Raw genomic sequence first — 25,027 nt, forward strand, 5'->3', positions numbered from 1 at the left:
TTAGTAGGAAAACACTAGCCTTAGCTAAACTGCATTTTGCACGTTCCCTGTACAGTGCTCTTCAAACATTTTGGATTACTTACTCCCCAAAAGATTGAAAGCTATCTACCCATTAACACATTTTTAAGTTGTCCTCTAGAATTTTTCACCAAAAATTTAAATAATTGCAAAGGGTGATATTTCCAGTGTATTGTAAATAATAACATTTAAAAACAAAACTATTGCATCCCTTTATAAATTTGTCCAATGAAGTCTAAATACTACAGTGACTTGATACCGATCCATTTGAAAATAGGTAAATGAACACTTCTTTAACATACATTTACATTGTTGTTTTTCTTTTGTTATCAGACAATGCCCCCGTAGAATTTATCTAAATGAACTATATAATTATGCTTTATTGATCACCCTATCATAGTTCTCTCTAACAAAAAGATGTATGTTATCTGCAATATGTATTTATGTTTTTAATTCCTTATATCCACAATTCTCTTATGTTTATAATTTCTTCTAGATTGAGTTAGGCATTAAAAGTATTAGTAGTACACATCTGTTCCAAATAACAAATATATTACAAAGTTTGATAATAATTATTCAACATAAAAAGTAAAATTTTACTAGACACATATCTTTTAATAATATATAAACATAATATAAATTACATATATTATACAGATATAATATATATTACATATTTTACAAAATACCTCATAGGAAATGTAGGGCTAAAGTTGCAATAGGAAGACCATTAGAACTATGACAGTCTTTTACAAGATGAAGAAGACAGGACCAACCTCCTTGCTTTCTATAAAAGCTCTTCAGCCAGGCATCTGAAAACCTCTCACATTGGGCCTAAGCTTTCCTTTCTAGATTTTTCTTTCACAATTTCCTTTACAAAATGCTCCCCTCTGCCAACACATATTTTTCTAATTTCTGCTTTTTGTTTTACATGAGGTACCCTCTCCGCAGGCAACACAGTATAGTAAGATTTGGAAATGGTGAGAGGTATGCCTTTCTCTCGTCAAGCAGTAGAAAGATGATTTTAAAAGGAAAGTTTGAGAAAGGGAACTAGAATAACATCTACCCCAGGCTGATCAATTTTAGAAAAAAGTAAATATGGAGTTTTAGGATCTAGAAACAAATTCCCTAAATCTCTCTAAGCCCACTCAACCCCTTAAAGAGTTTCTGGTTTCTGTGTACACTAGGGGTACAAGAAATCCAGTTTGCTGATAGCTGGTCTAAAGACTAGATATTTGGATTTCAAATGGCTCAACTGATGGGCATTTTCTGGATACAAAGTACAAATAAACAGGTAGAAAAGAGAAATAGCATTTATTGAGTCTAGACTATGTGTCAGCAACTGGGCTAGGTGATTTCAGGTACACTAACTGATTCCTTTTTTTTTTTTAAATATATCTATTTATTTGGTTGCGTGGGGTCTTAGTTGCCACAGGCAGGCTCCTTAGTTGAGGCACGCGGGCTCCCTAGTTGTGTCATGCAAACTGTTAGTTGTGGCATGCATGTGGGATCTGGTTCCCTGACCAGGGATTGAACCCGGGTCCCCTGCATTGGGAGTGCAGAGTTTATCCACTGTGCCACCAGGGAAGTCCCTACACTAACTGATTTCAGTTCTTACATTAACTCTGATAGAAAGATGGAGTGTGTATGAGCTTCCTCCACAACCTGGCATGCAAATATTATCACACTCTTTTATTTATTTAAAATCAAATTCCTGAGATGGCTAAAAATCAGCCACCATTTGATTCCCTCTTGACTCTCCACAGCAATCCCCCACTTCCAAACAAAGCTCTGGGTGGTGGTGGCCTTCGGGGAGAGGGTTGCCTAATCTAAAAAGAAACTTAATTCCCTGAGGGACCAGGGAGCACAGAACACAAAGACCTGGATATAGAGAGCGAGGAGCATGGCAGGGAGAAGGAAAATTACCTTTCAAATTTCCCAACTTTCTATAACATTGAAACAAGGCAAGATAACAGGTACACCTCAGTAAAAATTTCCAGCGGCATAGTTACTCTTATCTATATTTTAGAAGTGAGAAAACTGAAATTCAAGGAGTGTAAACAAGTTGCCTAAGGCAAAGAGACAGCGAGGAATGGTTTTTCAGTGGATATTTGTGGCTAGACCTATAAGTGGAACACTGAAGCCTTGGTGGGATTTGTTGCTCAAAGACAGGCTATAAATGAGGTTCTTGTGTGTCAGGTGCTACCCACTTTTCTTGCTTCCTCCATTGACATCTGTCCTTTTGATTGGCAGCAAAGTCCCTTGATCCCACTGGGGTAATTCCAGTGGAAAACTTAACAGCTAAGTGGCATATTTACTGGGCATCTTTCATGGCAGTCCCTTTTGCCAGCCTACTGAGGGATTCCTGGGAGATTCTGGTCTGCCGTGCTTCCACCAAACAGAGGATATGGAAAAGAGACAGTCCAAAATTTGACATACAGATGATGGAGCCAATAATTAATTGAGATATCCGTTTCTTTAAACCCCAAATCCAGACATTTCCTTTCTGATTCTATCAGTGTTCACACAGTACAAACAACATGAAATGAAAGATCATTTCGTGAAAGATCGTTTACCTTTTTACCCTCCCCCTGCACTTAGGGTGCATCCCTCAGAGAATAATCCAAGTTCAATGTTGAGTCAACACTTGGCTTGACTGTCTTCTACTCAGCCCCTCACCATAACCAGAGGGAAATATTCTAATGCTGCAGAAGTCAGTCTTTCTAAGATTTAAGACCTTCAGTACATAGTTCTTGAGAGAAAAATCTCATCAGTGACCTCTTTTCTATTATTTCAATTCAAAATGTATTTTTAAACCATTTCTATCTGCTTGATGCCATAAGATATATAAAAATAAAATACTTGCAATAGAGTTAGGGGTCTAAAATGTGTAAGAGGAACAACTGAGTTTCTCAGCAGCAGAGACAGAGTTTTCACTCTGTATCCTGGAGCCTGGCCTGATGAGTGGTACTCTGAAAGTGCCTAATGAGTGTGAAATGAATTGAATCGGAGTAAATCTAAATAAGTCAAATATAAGGAGATGAGTGGAACCAAGAAATAAAAGATAGTCTGACGACCAAGTTAGAGAAGGCCTTAGGGATGGGGCAAGCCTGGTCTTGAGGGACAGGTAGGTGCTCAGTACAGAGAGGGTATTTTATATCAAGCAAAAAGCAGAAATTAGAAAAATGTGTGTTTTCAGAAGAGGAGAGAATTTTGTAAAGGAAATTGTGAAAGAAAAATCTAGAAAGAGAAGTTTAGGAAGTTTGGGGAAGTTTTCAAATCCTTGGCTAAAGAGTCAGGCCTTTCTTCTATATGCTGGAGTCTTTCTAGAAAGCAGAGGTGTTGCTACTACCTCTGCACCTCGTAAAAGACTGTCATACCTCTGATAGCCTTCCCATTGTAACTTCAGCCCTACATTTACTACAAGGTATTTTGTAAAATATGTAATAAAAAACTTTGTCACTAAGGTTAGGAAGCAGATAGGCAGGTGTTTGTGTGTGTGTGTTTACTTAGGAGGGAAGTTTCAGAGTTATTGCAAAGAATCAGAGAATCCATATTTACAAACTGTACTATCTGTAAAATACACAAATAACACCTCACAGATACAAGTATCACTATTTTCAAAATGTATATATATATATATATATATATATATATATATAGTTGGTATTAAATATAAATTAGTCTAAACATGTGACAATTTAGAATAACTCTTCAGTTATTTCCTCAGTTTGATACAGCTAATATCATGTAAGGCTCTGTGAGTACTCTGTGATTAGAGAGAAGTGTTCAACCTCAGGAATCTTGAGAACCACTGTACTGAGGAAAATTCTTCAACGTGCGATCTCATGGGTCATCATAATCCCAGTATATGAATACACACGTTGTAAAGAAGCAAACTCCCCTTCTCTGAAATTGTCAATGCAGGGATTATCTTTGCAAGAAGAGGTAGCCAGACCTGTCAGCCCCAAATCTTCTAGTTCAGGATCCATCTTCTACTCAAGGAAAGCAGGTAAAGAATAATTGGGTAATTATTGGATAATTGTCACACAAGTTAATAGGAGACAGAAAAGTGAGAGGGGACATGAGCTCCACCACTGTGACAGGTTGACTGCACTAATGGCCCTGATTTTTCACCTGTCCAGGCCCTAGAACTCTGGTCATGTGATTTGCTTTGCCAAATAGGATGTTAGTAGGTATGACATATGTAGAGATTTCAAGATCACTTATATGCTTCTGCTTGTTGCTCTTGCCCTCTGCCATGCCATGAGACGGGCATGCCTAGGCTAGCATGCTGTAGGATGAGCAAAAAGTGAAACCAAAAAAAATTCCCAGTCATTCCAGCAGAGGTCATCCTCTATCAGCCAATAACCAGCCAAACTCCAGACATGTGAGCAAGCCTAACCAAGACGACAGAGCCACATAGCCATCCCAGAGCTGGCCACAAGAGTGAGACCAGCTAAAATAAGCCAAGTCCGGATGAGATTAGCTTTACCGCACAGACCCATGTGCAAAAAGCAAATGTTTACTATTGTATGTCAATGAGGTTTTGTGGTTGTTTATTATGCAGTATTAGTGTGGCAACAGATTACTGAAACTACCGCCTACCAGTTCTGTAACCATCAGCTATAAAGTGGAGGTGTAAAGGTACTGACTTCAAGGACTGGCACGAGCATTAATTGAGACAATATGCATGAAGTTCTTAACACTGTGTTTAGCACCTAGCCTGTACTCCACAAGTGTTTAACAGTGTATGGAGAGCAAGAAAGTAAGAGTGGGAATGAAAGAGAGAGACAGAGAAAGGGAGGCAGGGAGAGAGAATGAATTACTGCTACCCCATCACTCTGACCTCAAGGGGCATTCCTGGTTTTTGACTCAAGTGGCATAGCAGAGCCAAGATCAAGTTTAAGCATTCAAATAAAACTTCTGCTGCAGGTTCTCTGATCACCAAAGGAAAACAGAGTAATACGACCCAAGATAATCTATCTTCCAGAATATCTCCAGCTGTGTCTTCCAAAATATCTTCTGCGGGAGTGTCTCTTGGTGTGCCCCCTCTGACTCCAGATAAAAGTAAAAATCTTTCCTCAGTACTCGGTAAGGCCCTCAAGCCCATCTCAAAGTCCAGGCTCACAAAGAAGCAGACTTAAAAGAAGCAGGTGTTGTCTCCCTGTCTAAGAGCTGCCTCCAGAAAATTAGGAGAATCAATGTCCGGTCAGAAGAGTGATCCCTTCCACAGATGTTGTACTCAAAGACCCAACCCCCTTTAGAGGGGGACCCCATTACCTAGTCATGGTAGAGTAGCCTTAACAAAACAACCATGTCAGAACACAGTACAGCAGTTCATACACCTGTACAAGATGTACAAGCAGGCAGGGGGGCATTGGGGAGATGAGTCCACAGATAAAAGAGAAAACAATGCTCATGGAGCCTTTGTTCATTACGTCTTCTACCTGCAATGCCAGGTCCCTTCTCTCCCTCCCATTTCCACTGTTCAAATTCCAGCTGGTACTTCAAGGCCATCTCATATGGTCTTGTCTCTGAAGTTTTCTCTGACTGTCATCCCAGTTCAAACTTCTGTAGGCATTTGTCCATAGAATAATCACATAGAAGAGGGGGGAAATATAATTTTGACAGTCAGAATCCCAGCTATGCCACTCATTCTCAGTAGAACCTTAGGCAAGTTGCTTACTCCATCTGAGTCTCCGTGTCCTCTTCTAAAAATTGAGATGGGGGCACCCCTGGTAGCACAGTGGCTAAGAATCCACCTGCCAATGCAGGGGACACAGGTTAGAGCCCTGGTCCAGGAAGCTCCCACATGTGTGGAGCAACTAAGCCCATGCGCCACAACTACCGAGCCTGCGCTCTAGAGCCTGTGCCCCACACCAAAGAGAAGCCACCACGATGAGAAGCCCACGCACCGCAACTAAGAGTAGCCCCCGCTCACCGCAACTAGAGAAAGCCCGTGCGCAGCAATGAAGACCCAACACAGCCAAAAGTAATAAATAAATAATTTATTAAAAAAAAAAATTGAGATGGTAATAGCACCTACCTTGAACAATGAGGAAGTTTTCTATTAAAGTACTTGGTACAGTCTGGCATATAGTAGATATAATTATTGTCATTGAAATAATTATCTTGTAGTATGTGGAGTACTAGCATAATATCTGGCACACAGTAGTAAAATATTATTTTTTTTATTACTGAAGCATTTCATAGCCTATATTTTCTACTTTTCCTCTAAGGATTCTTAATTCACACTAAGGACCTCTTTTGTAGTTAGTCACTTACCCATTTTATGAGTCTAAACTCTTGAAGGCACGTTATTCCAAAACACCTTATCTGTGAAGGGCAGAGAAATGTGAGGTATTCATAGTTTAGTGTTATTTGCTCTCTGGTCAGCAATTGCTAACCTCCCTCCTAATGAAAAAAATACCACCCTTAAATGCAAGTCCAGCTGTGCTGCTCTGCAGGGGTAACTGAACTCTTGGAGGGACACGTGGTCTCTTTTTCCCTTAGCAACCAGGAAGAATCTAAATTAATGTATCAAATCTCCAGCATTCCCTAGGCAGCCAGACACACAGACAGCCTGGAGAGAGGGACTGTCATTAAATGAGTTGTGACTAAGAAAACAAGAACTTCTTCCCACATTAATAAATATGGCAAATCCCAGCCTGGGTGCCTAGGTTCTGGGCAGAAATTGCTTTAGAATTTTTTTTCCAGTGAGTCATAATCGTCATGGTCCTAACACCTGTCACTAGAAAAAGAAAAAAATCAGTGTAATCACCAGAGCAGTTGCCTCAGGAATACATTCTTTTAGTAATTTGGTTGGAGGAAGTTCAAGAATGCAAGTGATGGGTTAGTTTCAAATGTAGAGTGACCGGAGTTGCCCTAAGTGCTGAGCTCTCTGAATTTAAGGGCAAGTGGGGGAGGAAAGAGAAGTCATCGTATTATTAACAGCACAAAATCAAGTTATTGAAGATTCATTCAGTAATGAGTAAAATCAGCTCTGATACCAATCTTTCTAGTCCACATGAAATATGAAAAAAAAAATTATTAGATTCCCCAACCAAGCAATTAGTAATGGGGTTGGCCCGATAAAAAGATAAGAATTAATGGCCTAAAGAACGATGGTCTGGGATTATACCCACCTTTTAAAATAAAGCCAGATGAAAAGATGACTAAGCAGGGGAAGGGTGTTTAGGTGGTAGGGTAGAGCTTACAGTTGATAGCACACTGCTGGCAATATTATTTTCTTGTTGTCCATGTTATTAAATTCCTTAAAGGTCCCGTAGGCCATCTAGATGAAACTAAAACCACAAACCAGTGTAGTCATCTTGTTCCTAGACCACCAACAATGAAATTCCTGTTGCTAATGGTCAATTTCCTTGAAATCATTTTAGCAAATCGAATTCTAATAAAGAGCCTCCAGTTTTGATGTTGGCCAGCTTTCAAGCCCTACCCCTCCTACTGCCTCTTTTTGTCCCACACCAGAGCAAGCCATAACAGGGTACACACACTCTCTCCCTTGGCACCAACAGACTATTCAAACCACACAAATGTTGGCCAGAGATAACACTTATCCTGGCCCTATCCCCTAACCTTAATAAAAACCAACGTTACTCGTTTCTCCTTTCACTCAAACCATTCCACACACGCCTGAGTACCAGGCCTATCCTTTCCCAGGAAGAAAAGACATAAAAACATACAGATTTGAAAGGAAACATAAAACTGTCTTTATTTGAAGATGGCATGATTATATAAAATCCTAAGGAATCTACATGAAAGGAACAGGAAGTAATACGTGAGTTTAGCAAACTGGCAGCATACAAGATCAGTATAAAAATCAATTGTATTTCTATCAACTAGCAGCAATTGTAAATGGAAATTATTTTTTAATTATCATTTACAGTAATATCAGAACCATAAAATTCTTAGGTATAAACATAAGAAAATATATGTCATGACCTGCACATAGAAAACTATAAAGCATTGCTGAGAAAATTTAAAAGACATAAAGAAATTGAGGATATACCATGCTCATGGATTTGAATATTCAATAACTCAGTATTAAGATGTCAATTGTTTCTAAATTAATTTATAGATTCAATGAAATCCCAATCAAAAATCCCAGTTGACAAGCTGATCCTCAAATGTATATAGACATACAAAGGAACTGAACTAGCCAAAATCATTTTGAAAAAAGAACAAAGTTAATTTCATAACTTACTATAATGCTACAGTAAAAAAGAAAGAATGATACTGGCATACAGTTAAATATATAGATCAAAGGAACAGAATTTAAAATCTATAACAGATAAATTTATTCTATAAATATAAAGTATATATATACATCCAATTGATTTTCAATCAGTTGGATTGAAACAATGTTCCAAGGCAATTCAGTGAGGAAAAGGAAATCTTTCCAACAAATCATGCTGAAATAACTGATTATCAAAAAAGAAAAAAGAAACCTCTCAACTCTTACATTCTCCACTATGTAAAAATTAACTTGAAATGGATCACAGAACCAAATATAGTTTTAGTAAGAGCTAAAACTATAAAATTTCCAGAAGAAATCATAAAAGAAAAATCTTAGTGACTTTGGTTAAGCAAAGTTTTCTTAAATTGGATACCAAAAGCACAAAATATTTAAAAATTGAATCCCATCAAAATTTAAAACTTTTACTCTTCCACAGACACTGTTAAGAAAAGGCAAGCCACAGGCTATTATATGAAAATATTTGTAAAACATATATCCATTGAAGGACTTTTTATATTTTTAAAAACCCTTAAAATTCATTAAGAAGGAAACAACAACAAAAAGAGCAAATGTTTTGAACAGACACTTCACCAAAGCAGATATATGGATGGCAACAGAGTCTCAACATCATTAGTCATCAGGGAAATGTAAATTAAAACCATAATCGAATACTACCAGTCATACTCTAGAACTCTAAAATTTCTAAAATCAAAAAGACTGACAAGGCCCAAGGGTTGGCAAGAATATGGGGCAACTGAAATGCTCATAAATTTAGATTTCTTAAAGAGTTAAGCATAAATCCACTTCAGTTTTAGTCAGAAACTGGCTGAGGTAGAATCCAGGGCCTAACCATTTTAAAGCCTAGTTAGTCAGAAGCCAGGTAGGGGCTAAATCCACTTCAGTTTTAGTCAGAAAGTGGCAGAGGTACAATGCAGGGCCCAAGCATTTAAAGCCTAGTTATTCAGAAGCCGGTTAGGGCCAAAATCCATTCAGTTTTAGGCAGAAACTTGCTGAGGTAGAATCCAGGGCCTAAGCATTTTAAAGCCTAGTTATTCAGAAGAGGGGGGCTTCCGGGAAGATGGCGGAAGAGTAAGACGCGGAGATCACCTTCCTCCCCACAGATACACCAGAAATACATCTACACGCGGAACAACTCCTACAGAACACCTACTGAAGGCTGGCAGAAGACCTCAGACCTCCCAAAAGGCAAGAAATCCCCCACGTACCTGGGTAGGGCAAAAGAAAAAAGAATAAACAGAGACAAAAGGATAGGGACAGGACCTGCACCAGTGGGAGGGAGCTGTGAAGGAGGAAATGTTTCCACACACTAGGAAGCCCCTTCGCGGGCGGAGACTGCGGGTGGCGGAGGGGGAAGGCTTCGGGGCCGCGGAGGAGAGCACAGCAACAGGGGTGCGGAGAGATTCCCGCACAGAGGATCAGGGCCGACCGGCACTCACCAGGCCGAGAGGCTTGTCTGCTCACCCGCCGGGGCGGGCGGGGCTGTGAGATGAGGCTCGGAGCGTTGGAGCTCCGGGAGAGGACTGGGGTTGGCGGCGTGAAGACAACCTGCAGGGGTTACTGCGCCACGGCTAGCCGGGAGGGAGTCCGGGGAAAAGTCTGGACCTGCCGAACAGGCAAGAGACTTTTTCTTCCCTCTTTGTTTCCTGGTGAGCGAGGAGAGGAGATCAAGAGCGCTGCTTAAAGGAGCTCCAGAGACGGGCACGAGCCGCGGCTAAAAGCGCGGACCCCAGAGACGGGCATGAGACGCTAAGGCTGCTGCTGCCGCCACCAAGAAGCCTGTGTGCGAGCACAGGTCACTATCCACACCTCCCTTCCGGGGAGCCTGTCCAGCCCGCCAAGCCAGGGTCCCAGGATGCAGGGACAACTTCCCCAGGAGAACGCACGGCGCGCCTCAGGCTGGTGCAACGTCATGCCGGCCTCTGCCGCTGCACGCTCGCCGCACACTCCGTGCCCCTCCCTACCCCGGCCTGAGTGAGCCAGAGTCCTCGAATCAGCAGCTCCTTTAACCCCGTCCTGTCTGAGCAAAGAACAGACACCCTCCGGCGACCTACACGCAGAGGCGGGGCCAAATCCAAAGCTGAACCCCGGGAGCTGTGAGAACAAAGAAGAAAAAGGGCCAGCAGCTTCAGGAGCAGCGGATTAAATCTCCACAATCAACTTGATGTACCTGCATCTGTGGAATACATGAATAGACAACCAATCATCCCAAATTGAGGAGGTGGATTTTGAGAGCAAGATTTATGATTTTTTCCCCTTTTCCTCTTTTTGTGAGTGTGTATGTGTATGCTTCTGTGTGAGATTATGTCTGTATAGCTTTGCTTCCACCATTTGTCCTAGGGTTCTATCCGTCCGTTTTTTTAATAATTATTTTTTTAATTTTAATAACTTTATTATATTTTATCTTACTTTATTTTATTTTACTTTATCTTCTTTCTTTCTTTCTTTCTTTCTTCCTTCCTTCCCTCCTTCCTTCCTTCCTTCCTCCTTTCTTTCTTTCTTTCTTTCTTCTACTAATTCTTTCTTTCTACTTTTTCTCCCTTTTATTCTGAGCCGAGTGGATGAAAGGCTCTTTGGTGCTGCAGTCAGGAGTCAGTGCTGTGCCTCTGAGGTGGGAGAGCCAACTTCAGGACACTGGTCCACAAGAGACCTTCCAGCTCCACATAATATCAAACGGCGAAAATCTCCCAGAGATCTCCATCTCAACATCAGCACCAAGCTTCACTCAACGACCAGCAAGCTATAGTGCTGGACATCCTATGCCAAACAACTAGCAAGACAGGAACACAACCCTACCCATTAGCAGAGAGGCTGCCTAAACTCATAATAAGTCCACAGACACCCCAAAACACACCACCAGACGTGGACCTGCCCACCAGAAAGACAAGATCCAGCCTCATCCACCAGAACACAGGCACTAGTCCCCTCCACGAGGAAGCCTACACAACCCACTGAACCAATCTTAGCCACTGGAGACAGACATCAAAAACAGCAGGAACTACGAACCTGCAGCCTGCAAGAAGGAGACCCCAAACACAGTAAGATAAGCAAAATGAGAAGATAGAAAAACACACCACAGATGAAGGAGCAAGATAAAAACCCACCAGACCTAACAAATGAAGAGGAAATAGGCAGTCTACCTGAAAAAGAATTCAGAATAATGATCGTAAAGATGACCCAAATTTTTGGAAATAGAATGGACAAAATGCAAGAAATATTTAAGAAGGACCTAGAAGAACTAAAGATGAAACAAACAATGGTGAACAACACAATAAATGAAATTAAAAATACTCTAGATGGGATCAATAGCAGAATAACTGAGGCAGAAGAATGGATAAGTGACCTGGAAGATAAAATAGTGGAAATAACTACTGCAGAGCAGAATAAAGAAAAAAGAATGAAAAGAACTAAGGACAGTCTCAGAGACTTCTGGGACAACATTAAACGCACCAACATTAGAATTATAGGGGTTCCAGAAGAAGAAGAGAAAAAGAAAGGGTCTGAGAAAATATTTGAAGAGATTATAGTTGAAAACTCCCCTAATGTGGGAAATGAAATAGTTAATCAAGTCCAGGAAGCACAGAGAGTCCCATACAGGATAAATCCAAGGAGAAATATGCCAAGACACATATTAATCAAACAGTCAAAAATTAAATACAAAGAAAACATATTAAAAGCAGCAAGGGAAAAACAACAAATAACACACAAGGGAATCCCCATAAGGTTAACAGCTGATCTTTCAGCAGAAACTCTGCAAGCCAGAAGGAACTAGCAGGACATATTTAAAGTGATGAAGGAGAAAAGCCTGCAACCAAGATTACTCTACCCAGCAAGGATCTCATTCAGATTTGATGGAGAAATTAAAACCTTTACAGACAAGCAAAAGCTGAGAGAGTTCAGCACCATCAAACCAGCTTTACAACAACTGCTAAAAGAAATTCTCCCCAGAGATAAACCCACACACATATGGTCACCTTACCTTTGATAAAGGAGGCAGGAATGTACAGTGGAGAAAGGACAGCCTCTTCAATAAGTGGTGCTGGGAAAACTGGACAGGTACATGTAAAAGTATGAGATTAGATCTCTCCCTAACACCATACACAAAAATAAGCTCAAAATGGATTAAAGACCTAAAGGTAAGGCCAGAAACCATCAAACTCTTAGAGGAAAACATAGGCAGACCACTCTATGACATCAATCACAGGAAGATCCTTTTTGACCCACCTCCTAGAGAAATGGAAATAGAAAAAGATAAACACATGGGACCACATGAAACTTGAAAGCTTTTGCACAGCAAAGGAAACCATAAACAAGACCAAAAGACAACCCTCATAATGGGAGAAAATATTTACAAATGAAGCAACTGACAAAGGATTAATCTCTGAAATTTACAAGCAGCTCATGCAGCTCAATTACAAAATAACAACCCAACCCAAAAATGGGCAGAAGACCTAAATAGACATTTCTACAAAGAAGATATACAGACTGCAAACAAACACATGAAAGAATGCTCAACATCATTAATCATTAGAGAAATGCCAATCAAAACTACAATGAGATATCATCTCACACCAGTCAGAATGGCCATCATCAAAAAGTCTAGAAACAAGAAATGCTGGAGAGGGTGTGGAGAAAAGGGAACACTATTGCACTGCTGGTGGGAATGTAAGTTGGTACAGCCACTATGGAGAAGAGTATGGAGGTTCCTTAAAAAACTACAAATAGAACTACCATACGACCCAGCAATCCCACTACTGGGCATATACCCTGAGAAAACCATAATTCAAAAAGAGTCATGTACCAAAATGTTCATTGCAGCTCTATTTACAATAGCCCGGAGATGGAAACACCTAAGTGTCCATCATCGGATGAATGGATGAAGAAGATGTGGCACATATATACAATGGAATATTACTCAGCCATACAAAGAAACGAAATTGAGCTATTTGTAATGAGGTGGATAGACCTAGAGTCTGTCATACAGAGTGAAGTAAGTCAGAAAGAGAGAGACAAATACCGTATGCTAACACATATATATGGAATTTAAGGGGAAAAAATATCATGAAGACCCTAGGGGTAAGACAGCAAGAAAGACACAGACCTACTAGAGAATGGACTTGAGGATATGGGGAGGGGGAAGGGTGAGCTGTGACAAAGCTAGAGAGAGGCATGGACATATATACACTACCAAACGTAAGGTAGATAGCTAGTGGGAAGCAGCCACATAGCACAGCGATATCATCTCGGTGCTTTGTGATCGCCTGGAGGGGTGGGATAGGGAGGGTGGGAGGGAGGGAGACACAAGAGGGAAGAGATATGGGAACATATGTATATGTATAACTGATTCACTTTGTTATAAAGCAGAAAGTAACACCCCATTGTAAAGCAATTATACTCCAATAAAGATGTAAAAAATATAAATAAATAAGAAACTTAAAAAAAAGAGTTAAGCATACATTTACCATATGACCCAGAAATTAAAATTCTAAATATTTACTCAAGAAAAATGAAAATGCATGCTTACACAAAGACTTGTGCTCCTATGTTCATAAAAGCTTTCCTCATAATAACGAAAAACTGGGAGAAAAAACAAATAATTATCAGATGGGAAATGAAATAAACATATTGTGATATATTCATGCAATAGAATACTACTCCGTAATAAAAAGAAACAGACTATGATAAACCCACATTATGGATGTGAATCTCAAAAGCATCATAAGTAAGTAACAGAAGTCAGACCAAAAAACAAACTACATACCGTATGACCTCATTTATATGAAATTCTAGAAAAGGCAGAACTATAGTGAAAGAAAGCAAGTCAGTGGTTAACAGGAGCCAAGAAACAGGGAGAGGGGATGGGCTGCAAATGGACACAAGGGAACTTTTTGAGATGACAGAAATGTTCTATGTCTTTCTTACAATGATTGTTACACAGTTGTGCATATTTGTCGGATTTCACCAAGTTGTGCCTTTTGTCCCATGAATTCTATTCTAAAGACCTGTTCTAAGGAGAAACCTTTGATATGTGGAAAGAGTTTGCCACAGTGGTATTTATTGCATTTTAAAAAATAATAGCAGGGCTTCCCTGGTGGCGCAGTGGTTGAGAGTCCGCCTGTAGATGCAGGGGACACGGGTCCATGCCCCGGTCCGGGAAGATCCCACATGCCGCGGAGCGGCTGGGCCCGTGAGCCATGGCCGCTAAGCCTGCGTGTCCGGAGCCTGTGCTCCGCAACAGCAGAGGCCACAACAGTGAGAGGCCCGCGTACCGCAAAAAAAAAAAAAATAATAATAATAATAGCAAAAACGGGAATAATGTCCAACTGTAAGGAATTTAATTAAATACATCATGGTATATTTACAAGATGGATTGCTTTGAAGCTATTAAAAAATGATGGTGTTGTTGGATATTTAATAACACAAAGATATATGGTTACTTTAAGGTAGATAACAAAGCAGTATATCCATAGTCCATTTTATTATCCATTTATGTGATTTTTACATGGGCATGTGAATATATATGAGCCTATAGAGATATTTAGATCTCTATATATTATTAGAAAGTTATGCAACATTATATTAACTGTTTGTTTTTTTCATTTTGTTTTTTAAGTGTCTGATAATGAACATATATTTCCTTTGAAGGAAGAGAAAAAACAAAAGTCACTATTTAAAAAAAAATACATGTCCTTAAGCCTATAATTTACTCAAGACTTCCTTTTTAGCTCAATAAAGTCTTGCATTTTCATCATGATAAAAAAATACATGTCTTGCCTTTAAAAGACTTACAGTCTAGATAGAGAAAGAGACATGTAAATAGTGTAATACATGGTAGAATGAAATGAGTACCCATGGAAATAAGGGACAATTGGTTGGGTCAAGTATACTTTCTAACCAAAGCTGGAACCATTGTTCTCTTCAACATCCAGACAATGACCTTGAGGTTCTATCTGAAGCACTGAGCCCACTTTCTTCACTCATGATGATTTTCTCTCAGGGGATCCATGATTCCTGACTGCCACCCTATCCCCTAGCCCAGTGCATCAGACAAGAGTGTCAGTATTTGAACTTCAGTTGTAGACTGAGTGAAAGTTCCCTCCCACAACAAGCCAAGGATATACTTGGACGCTTGCTGCAGTGTCCTTGAACTGCAGGTCAAGGACAGTTTCTAGAGATCCTCTGGAAATTCCATGATAAAAGATGACCTGCTTGGGGAAATAAGCACTCCTGAAAGGCATCATATGCCCCAATGCCTGGCACACAGTAGGTACTTAGTAATATTTGCTAATTGTTTAGTGGATATATTGAGAATAAAAGCATGGGCTCAAGATTTTATCCTGAGGCTGGTTTTTGCCCTGGCTCAGTCAGGGAGGGCTTCCTGAAAGAGCTGTGATTCTTTGGTTTGAAACAATGTCTGCACAAGGCCTCCACCCTTGTTGTGCTCTTACATTTGGGGTAATTCCAAGACAGAAATGTTTCCTGCTGGCCACTAGGATGCTTTCCATCTCACCAGTTGGGATATTTGTAGACTAAACCTATTTCCAGTGTTTTCTACCAAACTTTCCTGTAGTGCTGGGCAGGGCTGATCAAGTCAAGCAATGAACAGTTTGGTCCAAATTCTTCAACTCTTTCTCAATATTCTAGATTCACTAAAACCCAAAACAATCCTACCTGGCAGTTTTGTCTTTCATTTTTAAACCTCAGTGGGTTTTCAACAAAACTGAATCCCTGTTGCAGGCTGATTTATGTTCTAGTCCATCCAAACTCAACTTCGCCAGAATTAGACTTTGCCTTCTAATTAGAATTAGCGATTCTAATTAGAAGCCTCCAAAGCCTCGTGCTGAGGAAAGGATAGCAAGGCATCCCAATTTACATTCAGACAAACTAAAAGTGAAAAAATCAAGTGTGGATAGAGACTGTGTAGTATAATAAAAATCCAGATCATGAATCTTAATCTGTGGTGTAGGAAAATGAATACTGTGTTAGGAGTGAGAGGCTGAGTCCAAAATCTGCTTTTATGGCCTGATTGATTAAACTTTCAAACTTAAACTTTCTGGGCCTCAGTTTCCCTCTTTCTTGTCTAGGGGAGATGGTTTCTTTTATTTGGGCCACTAAGTTCCCTTTAACTCTAGTATTCTGTGATTTTGTAATGTTCCCTTACAGATGCTTGGGGGAGACAGTCTTTGGCAAGATGCTTTCGCCATCCTTGCCTTGTCTCATTACTTGTCAGTGTGTGCAACAACAATAAATAACCCATTGGTTGCAAGAAAAGCATGTATTGGATCAAGCTGATGTGTCAGCTCTCTGCCTTCTGGAGAGGAAAGAGGAGGCTTTGATGTTGTCAGAATGGGTTCCACATTTTGTCCTAGGGACCCCTCAGTTCCAAGTGGGCCCCGTTGCCAAGCAGTATTATGCAAAAATTATTTACAATGAAAGAAGCATTTCGTACATCAAAACTGCCAGAGGTATTTTATTTTATTTTAAAAAGAAAGAAAAGTATAATCCCAAAGATTAAATCCCTGATCTGGAAATGGAAAAAGCAAAAACAAAAGAGCCAGAAACCTGCTCTTCGTATACTGTTCCTGTTTAATAGCAGGCAAAGAACAGGCTCAGTGATGCAGCCAGTCTGTCTGTTAATATGGAGCTAAACAAGATTCCTGGTTTATAATGGAGAAAACAGACATGAAACACTGTGTAATCCTACGTGGCTCCCAAAGGATTGAGGCCTTTCTCTGCTTAACCCTGGTCTCCAGATCAACCCTTTCTTTGGGCTGGGGCTTTGTGATGGCCTGTGAGATTGGTTACATACAAGGTGCAGCACAATTCCTGTCACGTGAGAATTGATACTTCTCTTCTCCTTCCCCAAATGTGCTGTTAAAGATATCCAAAGGCCTACCTTCCTCCACATTCACTCAGCTCCATTAAAGTAGAATAGCATTTTCTGGAATGTGTTCTATGTAACTCTAATCCTGACAAGTAAATAAAGTGATACATGTAAATACTAATAAATTTGAGATGTGCTGCATAATCTCTCCTTCTCTTGAGGTTCACTTATAATACCAAAGGCTTTAAGATGTTCCACACACAATAAATGGTAGTTTGTTACTGGCCAGGGAGAACAAAGACTATCGCACCAAAGGAGTCCTTCACTTCTCCGTAAAGATTGTCCGTATTTCCTGATCCCAAACTTCCTTCCTGACTTATCTCTCCTGACTGTTCCCTCCATTGGAAATAATCTCTCCTCCTCTGAACTAGATCTTTATTTGCATTTGTCTCATAAATTTTTTTTTTTTTTTTTTTTGCGGTACGCGGGCCTCTCACTGTTGCGGCCTCTCCCATTGCGGAGCACAGGCTCCGGACGCGCAGGCTCAGTGGCCATGGCTCACGGGCCCAGGCACTCCAGGGCATGTGGGATCTTCCCGCACCGGGGCACGAACCTATGTCCCCTGAATCGACAGGCAGACTCTCAACCACTGCGCCACCAGGGAAGCCCTCTCATAAACTTTTTAAATTACTTTTTATATTATGGATATATACAGATAGGTCTTAGCTGTTCTAATTGCCTGTACAATACAAAAGAGCAGATTCCTTGTTCTTCGGTGTTTACCATAGAAGACCTTGTACATGAGAGGAATCTATACATGCTTGATTAAATGGATCCATCAGTCTAGGAGTTAGCATCTTCTAAATATCCACACCGTCATTGGCAAATAACAATGGAATGTATGTAAATTCTTAAATCATTAAAAAAAACAGTACTATACTCAAAGCTAAAGTTGGGAAAATGAAAATATTAACACTAAAGGCAGAAGTGCGAAATGTCTCTCCTCTCTTCACTCACTAATTCAATTACAAAAAAACCTGCATATTATCACTCTTTCATCTTTAGGTCTGGAAATATGCTTCATATGCATGAAATTTATTTACCATAATTGAACATGACATCAGGGGGAAATATAAATTTCAGGAAATTCCCTATAAAGGGATTATATTATTCTTTGTGAACAGTATTATGTAGGCTCAATATACACAGAACTATGGTATTAAAGGCTCTGATGCCAAACTTTGTTAGAATGGTATTTGTTTTAATTTTATATTTTTGTTATTTAAAAAATACCAAATAAAAGATCCACATAGATGATCAATTTTGAAACAATTTTAGTTCCATAAAATATGCCTAATATTAAAACCAAATTGACAGAATTAGGTCAGTTTTTGAAGGATGGGAGAAATAAGTATTGAGCACTATGGAACAAATATGAATAAGATAAGATCTTTACCCTCATTAGGCCTACCATACAGTAGGGTTTCTCAACCTCAGCACTATTTATATTTTGGACCAAAAAATTCTTTGTTGTAAGAAGCTGTTTTGTGCATTGTGGAATCTTTAGTGGTAACCCTTAACCACATCCACTAATGCCAGTAGCACTTCCCTAATTTTGACAATCAAAAATGTCTATTCATTGTTACATATATCTCATAGGGGATAAAATTGCCCCAGTGGAGAAGTATTGCCATGCAGGAAGAGATCCTTAAAATTGTACAGGGTTTCAGAGTTACCTTTTAACCACCAATTCCCATTTAACAATCCTATTAGATGTAGGAAATGTAGAAAACCTTGGGCTAATTGTAGACTGAGTCCAAAACACAACAGTAGGTGTTTGATATTAATTCCCCTATTCAAAGATGAATAGAATAAAAAGTAAAATATTTGTTCTTTCTGGGGGTTTGAATCAGCCATTAACTACTCATTTAATGAGTTCTTCTTTGCATACAGCACTTAGCTAGGCAGGAGGAAGATAGAAGGGTCTGATATGGTTCTGCATGCAATTAAAATCTCCTTGAGCTGCAGCAGTGATAGAATTAAATTAAAAGCCATCTTAGAGATGATCTACCTACTCCCCTGTTTTTTATATGAGAAAAATAAGACCCAGAAAAGTCAGTATGACCTAAGGACATCTACCCAGTAAATGAACTTGGGCTAAAACATTAAGTGTCTTGACTTCCTGGCTTCAGGGAAGGGCCAATCGTATCTTTTCCATGGACTTGGTGTCAAGCTGGGAATGACATGAGAGGAGACAGACAGGCAAGACAGCATCTGATATGAGCCAGGAACTGAGTTCACACAGGGAAAAATAAGATTTGGGATCATTTTCAAAATCATTCTGAGGAATCCCAGACTACCTTCTTTTCTGGGCATCATCCCCACATTTGTTCTTCAATCTTCAACTGTGAATACCCTACTGGCCCAGAGAGGGCCTTTGGGAGCAGCTTTACTAGAGGTGGAAGGCATCCCTAAGTTTTAAGCACCCTTGGAGCTGCCCAGCCCCAAAAGGCATCATCTTTATGATTCAAATTATGAACTCAAAAAATTCTCACACACCAAAGCACTAGCAACAGAAACAATCATTGTGCTTCTAAAATCGCAATTTTCATCACCTCCTTCCCTTTAGTATTTGATCTTGAACACTGAAATGGACTTGATTCCTTTTGCGTTACACAAGCTAAATTTTCCCTTTGTATCAAGGGATGAGCCTGGCATCAGTGAATGGATTATGTGAATCATAAGAAAAGTGAATCTGACTGTATGGTTTTATAAAGTTGAATTAATCCAATAACATAAATAAATAAACAAACATAAAGCATGACGATTTCATCAAAACATGAAAAAGATCCATTGACAAGACTTCTTCAGGAAAGAGCTGAGGGAAGTCGGCTCACTAATATTGTCAGCTTCTCAGGAAGATTACTGGGAGAAAAGAAAAAGAGAAAGAGAGAAGCCACACCTCACTCTTTTAGTCCATTAAGCATAGAGGTGATCCTTCTAATGTGTGTGTGCACACATACATGTGGAAAGTGAGAGAGACAGAGAGAGAGGGATTCTGGGATAAAGGAGCAGCATGGATTTCAGAAGGAAAAAATGAAGAAGGTAGCTGGTCTAGCTCAGGTTAAAAAACAAAAATGCAGAGAGGCAAGTACAGCTCCGAATAACCAAGGTAAATAAGGTAGTATCGTCTTTCTCCCACTTTCTCAGGCAAAACAGGCCACTAAGGCATTGAGGTGATTTTGCCCACTCTTCAAGCCTTCTAAACATATTGGCTGAGTACAAACTGTGTAATTCCTTTTCTCTCTTATGACCAAATTTCACTTGTGTGAAAAATTTTGGAGAGGAGAAATCAGGACACACAAATCCAGAGAAGATATCATCGAGCCTGTTTCAGATATTATTCCCAACCTTATGACTGAGTCCAGTGAAGGGGTACTACAGGCAAAAGCTGTAGGAAATGTTTGTAAAGGGACTCCATGAGGTGTGGAGACCTGCTCAGTAAGGCATTGATGTTCTGGGTGACAGTGTGGCACAGAGCTAGGAAGCGGGGCTTTCTCTACACCTTTGTGTGAAGCATCCCTCCAGTACTGTGAGAACTTTGGGAAGCATAAGGAGACTGCACTCTTTGTGGGTCAACAGCTTCCTCAGAAAGAGTACCAACAGTTGGGACACTGTTGGGGCATGTCTCTCAAGGAGACTTTGTATTTATTCAACACCTCAATAAATGCTTATGAGCAGCCTCTGTGCCAATCATTCTTCTACATTCTGAGGATACTGCAAGAAGCAAGGGCAGAAGAAAGCAATCAGAGAAATAGAACAGCCCATGAGAAATTATTGCAGCTCTTTTGGAATATCCCAGAGGCTCCCAGAGTTGACTAGGGTGAAGTGGAGCCGGAGGGCTACAGTTGAAGGCTGAACTATGCAGATGGGGACAAAATCCAGTTACATTTTGGTTCATATTCTTACTGTGACCCCACTGGTATGTGCACACTAGTGTGTGTGCACTGCGTATCCATGCATGGATAAGGGCTGGAAGGAAATATACCAAAATGGTAACAGTTGTTATTTATGGGCAGTAGGATTATGAATATTTTTATATAATTTCACATATTATCTTTTCCAAATGTTCTATGGTGGTTTTATATATATATATATATATTATTATAAGCAGAAAAAGAATTGTTTCTTTTGTAAAGGAGGAGGTGGTACTACCCTGTCATTAATTTAATTTGCTTTGGATAGCATGATTCTGTAAATTCTGACCATGCTATAAATTTAAAAGAGGTGTCTTTCATGATAAACTTACGAAAACAAGAATTGACAAATTTCTCTGCTGCTTTGTAATTTTTTTTTTCATATAAACCCTGGTTTAATCTGTGTCAGACGCTCCCTGGGATGGTGCTAGCTAATGAGACCTGCCATGCCCCCATACAGGGGCCTTACAGCCATCCCCTGGGGCTGTCCCCTTGGAGTCTTTCCTCCTGTGAACTCCTTCAGCCAGTGATAATAGTAATAACAGTAACAGTGATGGTTACTGAGCATTTCTGGGGTTGGGGCCTGTACCTACATCCATGAAAACCCTATGACAGTGGGGTCGGGGGGGGGACCATGAACTGCAGGGAAGCCGCTTTTAAATTCTCTGATGATGTTCTCAGGCGGACAGGTGTAGGGATGCTGGTTTTGGTTTTTGATTGTCCTTTCTTTTTTTAAAAATTTTTATTAGAGTTGATTTACAACGCTGTGTTCGTTTCAGGTGTACAGTAAAGTGAATCAGACATACATATACCTGTATCCACTCTTTTTTTTTCCCCCATATAGGCCATTACAGAGTATTGAGTAGAGTTCCCTGTGCTATACAGCAGGTTCTTATTAGTTATCTATTTTATATACAGTAGTGTGTCTATGTCAATCCCAATCTCCCCATTTATCCCTTCCCCTCATATCCCCTGGTAACGATAAGTTTGTTTTCTACACCCATGACTCTACTTCTGTTTTGTAAATATGTGCATTTGTACCCTTTTTTTAGATTCCACATATAAGAGATATCATATGATATTTGTCTTTCTGTGTCTGACTTACTTCACTCAATATGACAATCTCTACGTCCATCCATGTTGCTGCAAATGGCATTATTTTGTTCTTTTTTATGGCTGAGTAATATTGCATTGTATATATGTACCACATCTTCTTTATCCATTCGTCTGTTGATGGACATTTAGGTTGCTTCCACGTCCTGGCTATTGTAAATAGTGCTGCAATGAACACTGGGGTACGTGTTCTTTTCGAATTATGGTTTTCTCGGGGAATATGCCCAGAAGTGGGATTTGTAACTAAATGTTTAATCTTATTTCATCTTTTACTCCTTCCAGAAAAGTAAATTTTACCGGAAATGAAAAAGAAGAGGGTAATTACCTTTCTCTGGGAAAAATCATAAAAATAAGTTCTGTAGGGTTTCCCTGGTGGCGCAGTGGCTGAGAGTCTGCCTGCTGATGCAGGGGACGCGGGTTCGTGCCCTGGTCTGGGAAGATCCCACATGCCACGGAGCGGCTGGGCCCATGAGCCATGGCCGCTGAGCCTGCGCATCTGGAGCCTGTGCTCCGCAATGGGAGAGGCCACAACAGTGAGAGGCCCACATACCGCAAAAAAAAAAAAAAAAAAAAGCTCTGTAATTCCTTGGAAGATATAGTCTACATGAATAAGAAGATAATTAATTGAACTCTTCAGATAATTCAAGAATTTAAATACCACATCTTTGCCCTGGTGTCTCTATAAAGAGATGAAACGGTTTACATGCGTGCCTTGTTTTATATTCTATTACCATAAACGTGGCAGTTCTAATTCATTTGTAAGTAGTTCCCCTTGAAACATCTGGTCTTCAAAAGTTTAATGCTACCTCTAATGTAACCATGTACCTTAATGTTTTATATACATAAATGTTTTATTCTCCTGGAGAACTTTAATTCAATCTAATACCTGATACAATTGATATTCCTTTGTTAGAAAAAAAAAAGCAATGAGAAATTTTATCTAGTTTTTCCCCCTTCAGATCTAATTGCAATTTTTTAAAAAGTGGCAGATTAATTTTCTTAAAAACAATGCAATGAGACTTTATGCCAACACAAGAAACATGTCTGTGCCAGGATTAGAGAAATGAATATGAAATAGAGATACAAAGCAAGCCTGGAAAGGCCAGGCTTGAGTGGGGCACAGAAATGAGGGTTCAGCATGGGGACCCCAAAATGTGGAGATTCCTGGAAGTGAGAGACTCTGGAAAGAGAGGTGATGGTGCTGATGTACACTGTTGTCCAAACGAATCACTAATTACTGCTTGATGATGGTTTTAGTGGCAGCTATGCACCTGAATCACTACTCCCAGAAAATAAACTATAAACGCTGATTTGGTCGAACCCAACCTTCAACAGAGTTCATCCAAGACCTTCAGAGAATTGCCAAGGACGTTTACTGTCCACAAAACATGCATGACTCCAATACAAACTCCAGGGCAAACTCACCAAGCTTCAGAAGCCAGAATGTCTCCATCATAAAGAAAGAATGCTCCAGGTGACCTAGCCATGGAAACATACATACATGGATATGTACATATACTTTGTTCTGGAAGCCCAGATCTTGGGGTCTGTTTGTGCCTTCCAGAGCTAATTGGTTAAGAGTAACCTTTGAAGTGAGGAAGTTCACCTTCCTAGGTCAGGTTCATTGGGAACCTTTGATGTACTACAGACCTTCCTTTGAGCCCATGTTTCCTTTCAGAGGCCCTCTGATAAGATCTCCTGGGAAATCTAAAAGAAGAGTTGTGAAGGGCATCACAGATCACAGCCAATGTACAGAAAGTCTTGACAGTTGGTTCTTTCTACTACATTGAAAATATGGGAACTCTCCAGTCAATACTCTGCTGTTTTCTTATTCAGTCCCAGCCTGCCCTGAGAGCCAGGCAGAGCCAGTTGGAAGACATGAGGTATTGGGGAGCTCTCCCCTCCGTGATGGAGATAAACCAACTTGGATTCTCTGTATACTTCTAAGTCTTGACAGATGAGCTGTTCTGCCTGAGAAACAGTCCAACAACCTTACTGTAAAAATGCATACACTTTCCACATTACAAATGCCAGACAGCTAAAAACACAAGCCCTTCAATGACTGTCAAATCGCACAAGAGGATGCGGATGGCATTCATGTTGAATTACAATACAATTCACCATCTTTTTTTTTTTTTTTTTTTGCGGTACGCGGGCCTCTCACTGTTGTGGCCTCTCCCGTTGCGGAGCACAGGCTCCGGACGCGCAGGCTCAGCGGCCATGGCTCACGGGCCCAGCCGCTCCGTGGCATGTGGGATCTTTCCGGACCAGGGCACGAACCCGTGTCCACTGCATCGGCAGGCGGACTCTCAACCACTACGCCACCAGGGAAGCCCAATTCACCATCTTTATGGTATTTGCCGAAGCTTTCTCATTGTTTCCATTTCTTTTCTTTTTTCTCTTAGGGGAAAAACAGAAATAATATGCTTTGGGGTTTTTTCACTTAAAATGAGGAACTCAGATCTAAGTAAACAGTACATCTTAACACTTCTTCTCTTGCTTTCAGGGGAGAAAAACAAGTGGAAAAATTATTAAATACATTTGGAGAGAAGAATAATCCCTCCCTTGTAAGCTAATATATGAACGAAACAAGTAGAGTCGTATATCTGAAAAAAAATTATTTTGACCCCTATTACCAAAGCTAAATTACAAGAATCATCTGGAAAATATGTTTGGTGGCAAAATATACTACGGCACTCACCAGTTGGAGTTATTAAGATTTGGGTCACATTTCCCAGTCTACAGTGATGTAGCCTAGCAGTTCTCTTATGGAAGCTCTCTTAGGTAGGTAAGTCTGTCTTGAGGCTGAGGCAGGTA

General features: G+C 40.1%; 1 long non-coding RNA gene across 4 annotated transcripts in view; it reads right to left on the minus strand.

Moving 5' to 3' along the window:
* LOC149749523 (uncharacterized) overlaps positions 1-25,027 on the minus strand; it is a 414,530-nt gene that overhangs the window by 375,141 nt on the left and 14,362 nt on the right. For 3 of the 4 annotated variants that reach the window (XR_016392620.1, XR_016392617.1, XR_016392618.1), the window contains exon 3: positions 6,307-6,357. The exons of the other annotated variant lie outside the window; for it this stretch is intronic. This is a non-coding gene — a long non-coding RNA (uncharacterized LOC149749523). The remainder of the gene's footprint in view (positions 1-6,306; positions 6,358-25,027) is intronic. 4 annotated transcript variants of the gene reach the window in all.

The sequence above is a fragment of the Delphinapterus leucas genome, chromosome 3, assembly GCF_059928025.1.
Source record: "Delphinapterus leucas isolate spDelLeu-1000000601 "Yukka" chromosome 3, BTC_Dleu_Yukka2, whole genome shotgun sequence".
Classification (NCBI taxonomy): domain Eukaryota; kingdom Metazoa; phylum Chordata; class Mammalia; order Artiodactyla; family Monodontidae; genus Delphinapterus; species Delphinapterus leucas.